This window comes from Anas platyrhynchos, chromosome 4 (genome assembly GCF_047663525.1).
Source record: "Anas platyrhynchos isolate ZD024472 breed Pekin duck chromosome 4, IASCAAS_PekinDuck_T2T, whole genome shotgun sequence".
Classification (NCBI taxonomy): domain Eukaryota; kingdom Metazoa; phylum Chordata; class Aves; order Anseriformes; family Anatidae; genus Anas; species Anas platyrhynchos.
Genome location: NC_092590.1, coordinates 60,299,352 through 60,316,325, shown reverse-complemented (window position 1 = coordinate 60,316,325; position 16,974 = coordinate 60,299,352).

The window sequence follows — 16,974 nt, the reverse complement described above, 5'->3', positions numbered from 1 at the left end:
CCCATGTATTCTTGGCAGTCCTGTGTTCTTTAAGCTCTTGCTCTTCCTGTTGTAACATCATCCATTATCTCCCTAACAATGCCTCAGCTTTCAATGTCTACTTTGTATAAGATAATGAGCTTTTGAGTTCAAAGACTGTGTGAAAACTTTGTGATTTGTAAGCTGAGACATATATGTGGAGCAGTCTGAGCACCATCAGTGCTGCTGTAGAGTGTTTTATTGTGGAGCAGTGGCTGGTGAGGAATCTGAATTGCTAAATTTTTTTTCTCTGACTTTGACATACAGCTAAGCAAAAAAGGCTTTTTTTTTTTTCTGTTTGTTGAGATTTTTGTAAAGAATGCAATAACCCATTCTCATCTATAATAAAAATTAAACTTAGGATGAGTTGAGAATGTATCAATTGGAAGAAAACATGTAAGAGGAAATGAAAATAGCTTTTTTTAATTCAAAGTTTTAAAATAAACCCAAGACATTCCAAAATAGTCATTTCATATAAGGAGAAAAATACAGTTTCATTTTGAAAAGGATACGAAGGATCTCTTTTTAACTTTCAGAGCATGTTTTCAGACTTTTAAAATTGAAATCAAACCCTTCCTTTTGGAAACCCCTGTCATATTCTCAGAGTGCCTATTGGAACTGAATCCATATTCAAACTGAAAAAAAAGGCTTAGGAAAAATACTAAAAATTAAAATATTTACTTTTTTTTTCTTTCTTTTTTTTTTTTTTTTCTTTTTTTTCTTCTTTTTTCTTTCTTTCTGCAGTGCTGAGGATTTGCAAGTATCTTGATTAGAGAGAAGCAGGGGCTGGGGGACCTCAGCCACCATCACACAAGTATCCCCCACCCTGAATCCCCGTTAGATGTATCCAGGATGCTTTGAACAGCCATCTGATGACTGTGAAAGCCTTCCTCCTTCAGACTCTAGCTGTGCTCACCCCTGCTGAGCTAGAAGTGACAAAGGAGTATATGTCTCAGTATCGATCACTTGTTATTACACTGCCAATGCAGAGCTCCTGACTTCCTGCAACAAGCCTGTGGAACGTTTAAAGAACCTGGTCCAATTTAGACAGCCTAAGCTGGCTTCTTCCCAAAAGCATATTTAGAGCTTTCTAATGTTGTTTTCTTGTTCAACTTTGAAAAAAAAACAAAATGAAAAACAAAAAAGCACACAGATCATACTGGCAAATTACCAACCTGCAGAGTTGAACTGCCCATTAATCTGCAATTAGGAAAAAAGTGTTAAAAGGGTTACTGATTTGTATTTTTGTTTGTACAATGCCAATGATGTAAATTCTGCACTGGATAGTCAATTTCTGTTTGTTCTTATAATGAATACAACTTTTATTTATTTATTTATTTTTTATTTTGCTGCAACCTCTTCAATTTGTGAAGCTTGCATTTTGCCTTAATTTTCATGTTATTATTTTTTTTTTTTCCCTGAACAAATTGTCCTTTGCTGGTTGCGTGCATCTATTGTTTTTTTTACCTAGTTGATGGTATAGTAATGAGTCTATTTGGGACTTTTGGATTGTTCTTTGTTGCCATTAGTAAAAATTAACAGAATGGCTATTATGCTGGTGCATTGTGTTGTCACCTTGACTTCATGTGAGCTGTTCTTGTTATGTTCCAGCATTATGAAGCTGAGATATAAAAGAATAAAGTGTAAACTGATTCCATAAGAAAAGGAAAATGAGAAACAGATGCTACCTAATGCATGAAACCACAGCTGCATAACTCAAAAGTAGAGCAATACCTTCATAAAATTAATTAAAAGAAGGACAGAAAAAAAAAAAGCTTGGTATTATAATATTAAATCAAAGAGATGCTTTAGTTTAGGGATTGTCTTTTACATGCAGCCTTCTTGGTCTGATTCTTAGGTAGGACACAAGATACTCCTTCAGAAGATGTGTTCTCTACAAAATTATGAGATTTGGTAACACATCTGTGGTGGGTTGACCTTATCTGACTGTCAGCCACCCACCCAGCCACCCTTGCCCTCCCTCATCAACAGGACACAGGCAGAAAGCAGGAAGAAAAAGGGTTGAGGTAAGGACAAGGAAATCACTTACTGATTTCCATCCTGGGTGAAATGGGGGAAATTAATATAATTTATTGCCAATGAAAATAGAGCCTGAGGGTGGGAAACAAAGACAAAAGCTAAAACACGACCCTCCAAGCCCCCACCCCTTTTTCCCAGACTCATCTACTCCTTCACTCCCAGCTCCTCTACCTCCTGTCCCCTGAGCAGCTCAGCTGGATGCAGAATGGGGGGCTGTGCTCACCCTGTAACTGCTCCTTCCTCCTCACAATTCTCCTCTATTTGAGTACGGGTCCTCCATGGGTTGCTTGTGTGGATATCTGCTCCAGTGCAGTCCTCTGCTCAGGCCACAGGGGAATCTGCTTCAGTGCGGGATGCACCTCCTCCCCCTCCTTCTTTTCTGACTTTAATGTTTGCAAGGTTGTTTCTTGTGTTTTATTCCTCACTCCTTTCTCTTGGGTAGCATCTTGGCCTTTTTTAACAATGTTTTTCAGAGGCACCACCTTCTTGGCTGGCGGGCTGAACCTTGCAGGTTGGTGGGGCTGTTGGCGACAGCTGGAAATAGCAGGAACCGGCTGCATTGGTCATGGGGCGGCCTGGCCTCTCCTCTCCTGCAGCCCCCACTGCCAGCACAAGGGCACCCACACCCAAAACAAGCAATTATGGGAAATTTCCCACCTTTTTTTCTGGGTTGTACTCTTCCAAATCTTTCTCAAGAACGGTACAAACAGGTACAGCCTGTGCTCCTTGATTCACACTGATTATATTATTTTAATGTGAGTTTCAACCAGAAGAACACACTGAAATTAACATTTGATGTCTTATTCTTTGATATCTGGCATTTTTCACAGGCAGACTATAATAAAGAAGTCAGTTATTGCTATTAAACATATTTTAGAAGAATTCTTTTTTGATGCGTATCTCCACTTGGATTATTAAATTTAAATCACTGCTGCTATCAGTTTGAATACTAATGATGCGTTCTGCCAGATGGAAGCCTTTAATAATTTTTCACTTTTCTCTTAACAGTCAGCTGTAAATCTTAAATAAGAGATTTTTTTGGGGTGATGCCAGCTTTAATGCCTTATGTCTGTGCTGATTTCAATGTCGTTGGTACCTGGGAGGCAGGGAACTCTTAATTGAATGCCATTCCATCCCCTTTGTTGAGGTGCAGGGCAGCGCAAACTTTCTTATTTTGCTTGCTTTTTGCAATCAGAAAGCATGCCTTGGCTATTTTTTTGGTGTACTGTGAATGGTTCCTGAACTGCTGGCTGCTTTCCTGCTACATGCACTTCATGTGCCTGAGACTGTCCTTTACTGCCTTTCAGCTGCTGTGTATTCAGCTACGTTCACACTTTTGAGCTCTTTGCTGCTGCCTTGCTTGAAGCTCCAAATACTGGGGCTTGTGAAAGACAGATGACAAGGAGCTGCCTACTGGTAGGCTTATCTCCTCAAGTGGCACAAGCCTTCCTTGGCTTTAGGTGACTTGTACACTTTGGAGGGCACCAGCACTCTTTCACAGGACCAGGGTTGCTGTTATGACTCAGCACCTCAGGTGGAGGACAAAGAAAACTTAACATGCCGGTTTGTTTCTTTTATCAGAACACTTGCTAGCCTCTTGTCATCAACTAGTAACATTTTTCTCCAGAGTTGTATGCTACAATCACTTTTAGACTTCTGAATTTTTGCACAGGGGCACTACAGTAGCTAAAGTATGTGCTGTTGTTGTGGGGATTTCAACTTCATATATCTTAACCATTTCCATGCTGCATTCGACCAAGATAGGAATGGTTCCTAAATGGGGAAAAAAAAGATGTTTATTGCTATATACAAAGTATAAGATATGGTAAGCTGGAAATCCTGGCTGTGGCAGGGAGGGGAGAATAAACACTAAGTAACAGCAGAGAAAATGAAATCACAGCATTCAAACTTTCTGTACCTTGGGGGAAAGAGAGAACTAAAATACTTATGTGAGTCAATAACTATTCCCAGTAGAATCCTTGAAAAAGCCTACAGGTAGAGCAAATTTTGCAGTTATTGAGTTATTTTCTCACCAGTCTGTTTCACTTATTGATTTGCTTTGCCATTAAACCTAAACACCATACAGTTAAAATCTGCTTCACCCATACAACAGATTCTCCAAATAATTCAATTATCTAAATAATTATCTGAAGTGCCATTTACAAGAAAGTAATTAATAATATCATAACACAGAGCACAGGTTTTGCTGAGCTTTGTGGTGGTGCTTTGTTCATCGTTTTCCTGTTTTGTTCTCTCTCAGCTTCAAAGTTAGTAAAAAGGGCCCATTGAAACATCTCTGTCTTGGAACAAAAGATGTCGATTGCAGAAAAGTGCGGGTACCAACAAAACATTTTAAATCGTTTTAAGAAATTTTCTGACATAGTAATGGTAATTAGTATATTTCAGTTTCAACAACTGTAATTAAACCTGACCTTTGAGTTAATTATGTCTTGACATTTATGATTTTAAACTAGCTTTCCCTGTGGTGATGATGTGTTATATACAGATGCTAATAAGTAGTTTCTCTAGTGTGAGCAAGCAAATTTCAGATGTGCCTACACTGCAGTTCAGAGAACAGCATCAAGCACATACCAGAACCTTCAAGTACAGTTTCAGTTAGTGCTGTGATTTTGTAATGGCATCCCGACATTGCTAAATATGCAACAAAAATCACTAGCAGAATTTTGAAGAGAGTTTAATGAATGTTCACACATGCTGCTATTGTTAACATTCCTTATTATTTACATAAAACCATCAAGTTAGCATGGAAATTAAGAGAAAAATAAGTCAACCTTTTATAAAGTCTGCAGCAGAGCATAGATCACACGAAACAGTCAACCATAGGAGTTGAAACCTGAGGGCATATGAGAAAATAAATGTTGAGAGCTATTATTGCTCATGTACAGCACTAAGTCTACCTAGGTTCAAGATTAAACACAAAGGTAAGATTAGATAATGATAGAAGAAAAATCAGTGATGGGAGCTATTGAGGTGTATGTAGAGGCATTTCTGAACAAAAGAGAAATTTGCCAAAAGGTATGGCCAAGGTGTTTCAATAAAGATAATAACAGAGATATTAGAGAGCTGTGTTTATGATAATCAAGCCCTCTGTGGTGTATCACAAGGAGATCTATTTTGAGTATAACAGGTCAGTATTCTTCAGGAAAGATGTTAGCCCTTTTGAAACTCTAAGGGGGGCTTGGAAGGGGTGGGAACTTTATTTCCAAATAAATTTGTTTTATGGACAGTGAACATTGTATTTCACAATGTAGTGCTAATAATGTGCCTTCAATGCTGATCTCTTAATTTGACGGAGTAAATTTACTTGCCCCTTGCAGTTTACAAGCACTGCAATTTATGCAGCATCCTACATAAGTGTGTTTAATTCTTTTTTGATCCCTACATTCATCTGGCCTATATAAGTAGTATGTTGACAAATCCCTACTGTCTGCTTTCAGGCCACACAACTTAAAATCCATATAGAATTATTTGTATATTATACATATATATGTATATTTAAGTAGGATCAAGCCAAAAATCAAACTGGTCTGTTTTTGTATGGAAAACTAAGTGGGATAAATAATACAGCCATGCCATTTACTAGTTCTGGTAGTTCTAAGCCTTCAAAGTATATCTGATTGTTATCTCTGATTAGAACAGACTGCCCCAAAACATCCCCTGAAAGCCAACAACCAGTACACTGCACATATTGATGGAGAAATCAGGAAGCCCCTTTTAACCTGTTTCTTTTCTTTCCTGTGCTAACAGTTCTTCAACAAGTTTTCTTAAACTGTTTGCTTATTTGGATAAGTCACAGTTTATTTTCTGATTTGTTTCTGCACAAAATTTTGACATGTTTTTATGGTGGGTCACTTATGATGAGGAAAAGGTCAACAGAAAGTTTTACAAACCGAAAGGCCTAGTCTTGCTCAGAATATCTGGACCCTAGCTGCCTGACCTATTCATTGACTGTGTTTTCTAATTGGGCCGTCATTGCTACTCAACCAGCAGTGTAATGTTGTTAACTGCTAGTTTAGCCAGAACACGAAAATCAATCTGCCAGTAAAGGGCATAGCAAGCGCCATGCCTATAGAGTATTGTATGTTTGGCCTTGGCATTCAAAAGATGCTTTTTCGTTTGTGCTACTCTGATGGAATAGTGTAGATTTATTTCTAAAGTGACTCGCAGTTACTGATGCTATCTTTTAAATGTCTTGTTGCATTGCATTAGGAAGCGTTTTCTGATGTAAGGCAAATGGCAGAACACATATGTTTAAGAGGTATGTGACAAAATACTGCCATACTCCTTGAGTTGTGGTGAAAAGAGCTGTGCTGTGTATCCTTACATGTTTTGCCATAATTACTGCAGTTTTTCCTTTTCTGAAATACAGCTTTAGAGAGCGTGGGATCTACAAGAACTAACAGAACACATGAAAAAAGCAAGTGACATTGTGCAATAAGTATAGAAGCAGCAGCTCATTCTTTTCCTGCATAAGTTTCCTCCTAGCTATGCTGTTTTTGGCATTTTAGAAAAATAAAACAATTGATCTGATCTGAAAACTGCATGAAAAGCAAGAACGCTTTCATCAAAGTGAAAATGAAAAAATAAGCCCTTGACTTTCCTATACTTAAGTTTGTCAGATCCAAAGGAAATGAGGCAAACATGTACTTGGATTGGAACTTGATTATAGAAATGACTTGGAACTTAGCCTGGAAATGGTGTTAAGCCACCCTGGCCCCATCATTTATTTTACCATAGTGCTTTCTTTCCCTTTACATCTTATGCCCTGATGATAAGGGGAAAGGTGTTTGGTCTTTCTTTTTCCTTTCTGTTCTTCAGGTAGTAAATCTCAAAAGCTTATTTTAATCTGGAAAAAATAGTTTTATCACAATGTTCATACCATTCTTTTCAAATATGAGACATGCATTGTCTCTAACTTAATGATATCAATTCCAGATGTAAAAGTACATAAATATATCCATATTTTTACCAGAAATATGATGTTGAATACTTAAATTACCTCAAGAGATAGTGATTGGGTTTGGGCCCAGAGGGTAATTAATCAAATGCCTAATGTGCTCTGTGAATACCTCTTTTGAAAATGATCCAGAGGCCACAGAGTCAGCGAAGCTCCAATGTCTTTTAAAGCAGTTCTAATTCTTTGCCATAAACTGTTGAAAAAGAAGCTACTGAGAGACCAGGGTCAATAGTATTGCAGGTTTTAGGGTGTGGATAAATAGGGGAAGAGCTGCCTATTTATTTATTTATTTATTTTTATTTTCCTAATAAGCTCTGGGGAGTATAATATAAGGCTAACAGGTGGCAGTACAAGACAAGCAAAAAGAGACATTTTTATGCAGTGTGTAGGTAAGCTGTGGGACTTCTCTGCCATGGGAAACTGTGGATGCCAGATGTTTACAGAAGTGCCAAAAGCAATTAAAGAAACCCTTGTAATGAGTCCAGCATACAGACATAATGCCAGGCTTAGAATATCCCCGATCCATGCATTGCTGGAGGCAGTATTCTGGGGAAATACTGCTCTGTATTTGCCCTTTTCACTGGGTGCCCATCATTGATCACAGCCTGTGATAGGTTACCAGATAGAGTGGACCTTTGGTATGAACCACCAGATCCACTTGTAAGTTCTTAAGTAGCTGTATGAGCATCACAAATATTGAAGCTGTTTTCCTGTATATGTGACACATACTTGATTTTGGCAAATGAAAAATGTGAGCTCTGATTGATGTTCTGCCCACATAATTGAGCTATAAGTAGTGTCCCTATCTGTTGTTTTACAATATCTTGAAAATACTGAATGTGTACTGCATTTTTTTCTTTTCTTTTCTTTTTTTTCTTTTTCTTTCCCATTTTTTTCTTTTCCTCAGGGAAGTAATATCTTCAACACACCTGTCCGTTTTCATGAAACATGATAGGCATTTATTATCTCTAAGCTCACTCCCATTGTGTGGGAATGTAAATGTAGCTAACATTCGGTAGAAGGGTCTGAAATTGTTGAGTACACACATGCATGGAGATACAGATAGCCTTGATCATATAAGCCGTATTTAGTTTAGAAAGCAGGCTGAAAACAAGCTGTCCAACTGTTTCTCCGTTCCAATCATAATAAAGTGCAGGATAAGATTTAGTTTTATTAGTAGTATATGTTCTATACACTTTCACAGTGTTATAAAACAAACAATTAGACAAGGTCCACACCCTACAAATCTCACCACCTAATTAGGCTGGTTTCAGAACAAACAATTAGAAGCCTGACAGTGGGAGCAGGATGGGTCAGAAGAGTTCTATGTGAAAAAAATAACTTGTATGTAGCTGAAAAGACAAATGATGCAAAATTTCCTTCTGGCAGCATATTATAAGGAAAATTATCTTCTGGTAAGAGCTAGGCAGCTGGGATTTTCCTTATTCTTATGACTTCTTGTTTAATGAAGAGATATGCTCCTGAATCCTGTGTCCTATATCAGGTTCATCAGCTTTTCATAGGAGGTTTCTTGTGAGATCCTGGGTTCAGTCAGTTGTGCAAAGTAGGCCATCTTTTCCTTCATGTGTATCAAGCCCACCAAGCTTTTACGTGCAATGGTGAGGTGGCACGTCATCATCCAGTCAGGAAGGAAATGTTCAGCTGCCACTAAGAATGCAGGTCCAAAGCAAGGAACATAGGGCACTTTTCCCAAGGACATTAGTGCAAAGCTAACATGTAAGAGGAGAGCTATAGAGCCCACATTACCTTTCATAACAGTAGAGCAGATTTCAAGAGTGCATCACAGGGTGTGCTCTGTAGCTTGACATCTTAAGGATGGTTTGACATCACTAGAATTTTTACTAGTGGCCAACAGCAATGAAGAATTGCCCCACAAATACTTAGACATTTATCTGAACTCAAGTTTTAATAGCAAGTTTCCTTCTAAGAGGGGGGAAAAAAAAAAGGATATTAATACTTCAGCTAAGTCTGTATTAGACTAATACCAATTTGTCATTTTACCTTTATTTGATGATTTATTTATGAGGATGATTTAATTTCAAGACCTATACTATTTTCTGAGCTGTTACCATTTTAAATACTTCCATACCTCATGCTGTTAAGTCTTTGAACATACACACAATATACTTCTCTTACATCTAGCTTTCTCACATTATAGCAGAAAGCAAACATTTTTAATTTATCAAAGAATGTCTCTCATTTCTTGCCTGCATTTTGTTTCCTTTATAAATAATTTTTATGTACAGTTTTAAAAATATAAACAAATCCTCTATGACATTCTTTCTGATCATTTACGTTCCCAGTCTCTCAGATCAAAAGTTTGCTGAGTTTCTTTGTGAGCATGAAAACTCCTAATCCACACACTCAAGAAACTTGCATTAGGATTCTTCTCTTTCCATTGTTTCTGATCTGTCTCGACAAATCCAAAAGGTAAGTGATAAATAATATAGTTCTGTTTAGACATCCCTTGAATTTAATGGACACTGTGGAGTATAAAAGTAGTTGAACCAGGCTCAAAAACATGTTGGATGATTTTTTTTCAACCGTAGTGAAGCTTTCAAAGCTTCTATAAAAATAATATTTGTAGAAATATACATTTTTTTTTCCCAGACAATTTCAGACTTATTTCACCTATTCTTGCATTAAAAAATGAATGTTCTTTAAAATTCAAGTGTTTATCATGATATCATGAATATTGCTCATGCCACGTGAAATTAATTTTGTAGCTAAATACTATATAGTAATTGTAATGATAATAATTGATAACAAAATAAATGGGGAATTGACAAATTGACTTAATATTCTGCTTGCGGGTCAGTCACATTTCCAAGCTTAGAAGCAGAGCAAAACTTAATGGAATGAGAGGGAATGGCTGCAAAAGGTGTCTCCATTAATTGTAAGCTAGTGAATGAATAAGATTTTATGGAAGATGTGGGAAGAATGAGAATGCATGTTCATTCTCTCCCTCCTACATTTTGTGCGTCCAGAATGAATTGTTGGGCACTTCACAGTATAGGGAGCATTGTGAAAAAATGGTATTTGTTATTGCTGTCATGTCCTCATTATCTCTGCCATTTTCTCAAAGCCAATTCACCAATTCCCTTCATTTCCTTCTGCTTGTAACCTTACTGCCCCTGGCCTGACATACATCAACATTACTGTTCCTGCATCCATCACTATTTTAGAATATCCCCTGGGAAGTTTTTTCACCCATTGAGCTCTAAAATTTGCCACTTCCTCAAGTGAATAGTTTCATTTTTATCTTAATTTCACAAATTTAGGGTCAAATTTATGGGACTCAAATTTCATGCTCTGCTGTCCCAGACTGCACTCACCAACTTTGCTGAGTGTGTAATACTGGAGGAGAAGAGAGTGGAGAGCACTTTACTGCCTCTGTGTTAAAAGAAGTCTCTAAATAAACATGCATATTGTAGTATGGTTGCATCTTTGTGCCTTTATGTGAACTTACGCATTCACCCAGTGACTCAACACATGGATACATAGCAGTACGTTGGGGATTCATGCATGACAATATGAAAAAAGGAAAAAAAAATAAAAAAATGAAAAAAGAAAAAAAAGAAAAAAAGAAAAAAAAAAAAAGAAAAAAAGGGGCTTGTAACTTATTTGTAGATTGATTTTTTTTTTCCTTTAATATAACAGCCATCATGATTGTAGAGGTTAAAACATGAACCTAATTGCTGTTTGGGGAAGAGCAGAAGCTACAACAAAAGACTTTCTGAAATGAGTAGTACAGAGAATTCTGCATTGTGTTTCTGGACTGCAGATATGAATTATGTGTCTCGTCATTTAAACTCTAAGTATCTTCCAGAGGCCAATTTATACAAAGTCTGAGAAAGGTATTTCCAGAGAGTGCTTTATCCTTTATGTGAGGTTTTATGATTTTTCTGTCTTCCTCTGTTGATGGTAGAGGGATCTTTGCTTGGAGAGCTGTACTGTTGGATTGTATGAGTTCTGTTTGAAAAGTACAGCTGTATATTACAGATGAGGCTGAGTCCCTTTAGCCTTTCAAGTGCAGTGATTCTTATTAATGGATACACAGAAGGATATGTTTTCAAAGATATTTAGATGCTTAGTGGTATCTAATAGGATTTTCAAGATCACAAAAGCAGACTGGACATCTAACTTCAATTGATTTAGCTCAGGTAGGTGACTATTTCTGTTTGCCTCTATGTGTTGTTTCATAATCCTCCTCAAGACTTTTCATAATCTTGACCGCTAAATTTGATTTCATATCCAAGGACTGTGTTCCATTTGAATCTATTGCATTAAACAACACCCAGGTAAAGTGTATTAAATCTCAGTCTTTAGAATCGTAGAATCATTAAGGTTAGAAGAGACATCCAAGATCATCTGGTTCAACCATCCTCTCCCCCCCTCCCCCCCAATATCACCCACTAGACCATGTACCGAAGCACCAGGTCCAACCTTTTCTTGAACACCCCCAGGGATGGTGACCCCACCACCTCCCTGGGCAACCTGTTCCAGTGCCTGACTACTCCTTCTGAGAAGAAATTTCTTCTGATTTCTAACCTAAACCTCCCCTGGTGCAACTTGAGGCCATTCCCTCTAATCCTATCAGTAGTTATCTGTGAGAAGAGGCCGACCTCCAGCTCTCCACAGCTTCCTGTCAGGTAGCTGTAGAGGTATCCCCTGAGCCTCCTCTTCTCCAGATTAAACAACCCCAGCTTCCTCAGGTGCTTCTCATAGGACTTGTGTTCTTGGATTATAAGCAAAAGAGTTTTCATTTACCTCTTGTACAGGGTCAGTAGTTCTGCAGTGTTGTCAGTGGGGACATCATGTGGAGCCATCAATTCACAAGAGAACTGTTGGTACTTTTGTACTTCAGCTAACATAGTGTTTTATTTTTTATTTTTTACAGTGTTACAACAGAAAATAGATACACAATAAAATGTTTTGCTCTTTCAGTCAGGAGAATGATTTTCCATATAATGAAACATAGCGCTTTAAATATGTTGGACAGCAAAATACTACGTTTTGATGTCCCAGTGGTATGAAGCAAAATCATTAATTCTTTGTTGCTATTCCCATTACAATAAGACTCCATTCAGGAAAGCTTTCTGAATGAAATTTCTACTGGTGCTAATGGGATGGTCACATAGATAGAAGATATTCAGTCTCACTCCTAATTTACCTTCAATAGTTTCTTTAACCAGATCAGCATTTTATTTAAAATAATGACTACCTGATTTATTCCTCTGTCCCAGTTTTCACTTTGCTCTCATTCTGCCAGCCTCGAGTGACAAGAATTTTTCTACTTTTCCTAACTTTCTTTGGACAATAGATTTTATTTTTTAAAATGTTATTTTTAAATGGGTGAGTTTTTTTAAAGAGCTGTCTGTGAAGAAAGCACATATACTTAATATGATTTGAAAAAAAAATCTGTCAAATCCTAGACAGGCATACGTGCATGCTGAGAGTTACTACACATTTTAAAACTCAGTTCCTACATGCCTACAGTGTCCTTTTGTCTACATTATTGTTTCCCACTTGCAAGGAGTAAGTGGAACAACATCAATTAATTAGTGGCAATGCACATGAAAAATGAGAGGGAATTGCTTTATGCAGAAATTCATTGTGAGTGCAGTGTGCTATTCCTTAGCATAGCCCTGGGCTGCTATCTCCCTTTATTCTGCTGCTGTAACTGGAGGTCAGCTGGTTTCATATGCCTAAACCGTGGACTTCTCATGTCACCAATTCTCACTAAGAACTGTCCGAGGAACTGCCTGGCAATATTGATGATGTCCACAAGGTCAAGATGCATGGTATAATGGCTAAACCCAGGCAGCTAACAACCTAGGACTACTAAAGGAGCAGATAGATACTATAAAAAAAAAAAAAAAGAAAAAAAAAGTATGTCTAGATGAAGAAAAATCTATGCAGATATGATGATATTGTAATTGCACACTTGGTGTGCTGCTAGGAAATTATCTGCTCTGGTAGGATCACCCAGGAATTGTATACATTGAACACACGCTATTAAAGCCTGTCTCTGATTCTATTAGCACATGACAGAGAGACCCAAATCAGTTCTAAAGGCATTTGCAAGCAGCTGCTGCCACAACAAAGATAATATTGGTACAGCTTTTCAATTGTGTGAAGAATAGGCGGCATTATTTTAAAGTTCCATCCTTCATTTGTGCCGTATAGACAAAATGCTGACTCGAGTCATTTTTAAAGCTAATTATATAACAGGGATTTCACAAAATAGCTCTGAACTACTTAAAATGGATATTAAAAAATTCAAAATCCTGATATGACAGCTGCAGTAATAATACCTATTGTTAAATTTTGTTAGACTTTCTTCTGTCATATATGCTCAAAAATGTCTGTCTTATTTTTCAAATATCTTCTTCCTTTTGTGACTTAGGAACAATATTTATTTATTGCATGCTCTTAACATTCAGTAGCTATGCAATAAAGCCACATGCCCTTGAGTACATATTTTGTATGCATAGTTTAATAGAACAATTTCCTAGTGTGTGAGTTAAGCAGCATTTATTTTCCTCTGTCTTACCTGAACTATGATGGACCACAGGCTTTCTGAATGCAACTGTGTCAAATTAAACCTGACCTTTTCTAATGGGGATTCCAATCAGTTGGAAACTAGTAAATAAGCTGTACCGTTGCTTTTTCTGTAGACTTGAAGTTTCATGCCCTTCAGCAGATCTCTAAGGATATTTTCCATCGCTGTGTACTGGTGCAGCTGAAGAGGACTTGGGGACATTTCAAGTTCTCTGACGGTTGCACTTTTTATGAATGTCAGACACTGGTGTGAAGCCTTTCTTCAGTCAAATTTGCTTCTCCATACATTAAGATCTACCTGTAATCTTTCACTAAAGTGTGCAGGATTGCTCAAGTATCCATTAACATTCACACTGTGTTAAAAATAATTAGCTTTCCTTACAAGGGATATTGTTGAGAACAGCGTTCACTAAAGTTCCCATATACGGTTCGTTTAATTACATATGAATGAACAAATAGTTACTGTCTCTAATTGGAAAGTCAGTCTTTATGCAGAGATAACACAGTTCATGTCTATAGTGAAACACTTGAATTCAAGATCATTTGTGAACATTAACTTCATTATTCTACTGTTATAGAAAACTACTTCTTTCGAGTGTAATGATGAGATTCCAATATCGTGTACGTTGACAATGCTAAGTAAAAGGCTACATCTACATATTGAAATCTGCTGAAATAAGAAGGCTGTACAACATTTAGGTTGTAAATACAATGAAATTTCTTCTCAGAAAGAGTAGTTAGGCATTGTAACGGGTTATCCAGGGAGGTGGTGGAGTCACTGTCCCTGGAGGTGTTTAAGGAAAGGTTGGATGAGGTGTTTAGGGACATGGTTTAGTGGGTAATATTAGTGGTAAAGGGGTTGGTTGGACCAAATGATCTTGGTCTATTCCAAGTCTATTCTAAGTCTATTCTGTGATTCTATGGTTTAGTGTGCTATATCCTTTCTCAATCAAAAACCTCTACAAAAGGTATTGGTCTTCAGAAATACCAAGTAAAGGTTGTGACTGTTTTATAGCTGAACTATATGTACTCACTAAAATGTACTTGATGTAAATAGATACCTGAAAATTGTTAACTAGATGCTTGAATGACAGGCTGATTTTTTGCAAATTATGTATTTGTCTGCGAATCAGTACAGGAGCATAATATCTCGGTTATACAACCCAATCTAATCGCTTTAGAGGTGCGTCTAAATAAGATGATATTGTCTTGGTCAGAAGATCACCATCAGTTAAAATTGTTCTTGAATGCAATGATTCTGACTTTTGTTTTAATTGATAAAATGAATTGTCAATCACTAAGGTAGCTCTGATAGGTGCAATTCTTTGAATCAGGCTGAAAATGGATTTGACATTTTCCTACTTGTGTGTTTGCATGTAGCTCTTAATAACTATCCACCATTAATTTTGTAGCTTGAATTTGACAACAGCTTTGTTCTGTTCCCACTGGAGCCCTTGAGAGACTTGGCTCAGTGCAAGCAGGAGCAAGCTCATACTCTCTTGATCCACAAATAATAGTGCTGTAGCTACTGCAGGCAGATGAGAAAAGCAAAGTAGAAAATCCAGTTAATTGATCCTTTGCAAACACCTTCAGTGAAATCGTGCTCTCTGTTGAAGGCAAGAGTAGCTTAACCATTAAGTTCAGAGAAGTAAACAGTCTATCCATTGTCCACAGTGTCAGTTCATGTGGAAGGTAAAGAGAACAAGATTGTTGTAGGTTGCTTCTGAGAATAAAAATACTTTTTTTCCTTACAGTGGTGTCTAGAAAGATCAAACAAGAATTTGGCCTACAAATTTTTGTACATTTAGAAAGCAAGAAGCAAAGGAACTTTGAAGGAACTGATTGAATAAATTTTTTGTTCTAAGTAAGATCTATAACAGGACATATTACATGAATTGTAGAAAGATTAAATCACTCAAAAGATGTCAGTTTGAGCAAGCAATGAACGTAGATCTACTGGCTTTCAGTGAATAGTTTTAACTGCAAGACAAGCACATCCCACTTCTGTATATGTTCCTTTTATTTCCAGTTGCAATGAAGTATTTGTAATGTATTTTAATAACACCAGGACAGGTGATTCAGTCAGAATTTGCACTAAAAACACGGATATATAAAACTGCAAATAGTAGCTCAAAAAGAAAATACAGGGGCACAAAAGCATTCTTTCTATCATCTTGGTACAGAGCTCAGCTCAAAGAAATCACGTTTCCATATCTGTTCAAATTATACTAGTTGTCTGAAAAAAGAGTAGGATATGACCTTAGTTTGAAATAAGATTTGAAGATCATGTAGTAAAAATTTACCTAGCCTCCCACATTAGACTGAGGCAATGAAGGCAGTATGGAATTTTCCTTTTGTGTCAGCTTATTCTTGTTACTTATATTTATGATATTGCCACTTTCACTTTGTTGTGCACATTGATGTTGCATCAGTAAACTAGAAAATATGGTAAATAATTTACTTTCTTGCCACACATTATCTGACTTACTTCTGTGGTTTAAGCTGTGCTTAAAAATGATGGCACAGATTTTAAAATACTGAAAAGACTGAATTTAAACTGATTGAAGAAGATTGCTCTTTTCAATGGAAGTGTACATTTTGTCCAAGAGCAGGCAAATGCAGCTCCTGAAAGTGAAACTCTTATAGTTTCTCCAGGAATTGTAAAATGACTGTGTATTTCTGTGGTATGTTCTGAGAAACTTTAGGGCTTATTCATTCTAATGGATGGTTTACTTTTATTTATTATGTTTCAGAGTAATGCTCAGTGATTTCTTTCATAAAAAACAAATCAGAAATGCCATTTTTGAAGAGACAGTTCTATCCTCATAAATTTACAGAATGGAGATAAACACGCAGTTTCCAGGAAAGTACTATCTTTATTATTTAATAATGTACTGTAATTAAAAAACTAAAATACTTACAACTCCATGTTCCTCAATGAATGACTGAACTGTGATTTTTTTTTTCTTTTTTAACTGACAAAACCTTATTGACAAGTCTGGGTTGTAATTCTGCAAACTTTTCTCTGCTTGAGTAATTCTATGAAGCTCAATTGGGCTACACAAATGCATAAAGTTAATCACATAATTGAAAACATAGTTTTAAGTATAATTGAGCATTTAGTGCACAAAGAGTACACACTGTCAGATAAAATTAGAAAGTTAAAGCCTTTGTTTCAAATCTGCAATGGATTTTTCAGAAAAACACGCTTAGAATATTTCTACTGTTATCATTATTCCTTTCACAAAATGTACACGTCATTGTTCCCAAGACAGAAAATATACCCAAATCCACAAAGATATATAAGGATGTAGAGCTGCTTTTTCTTGGTCATGCTTTAATCAACATAAGGA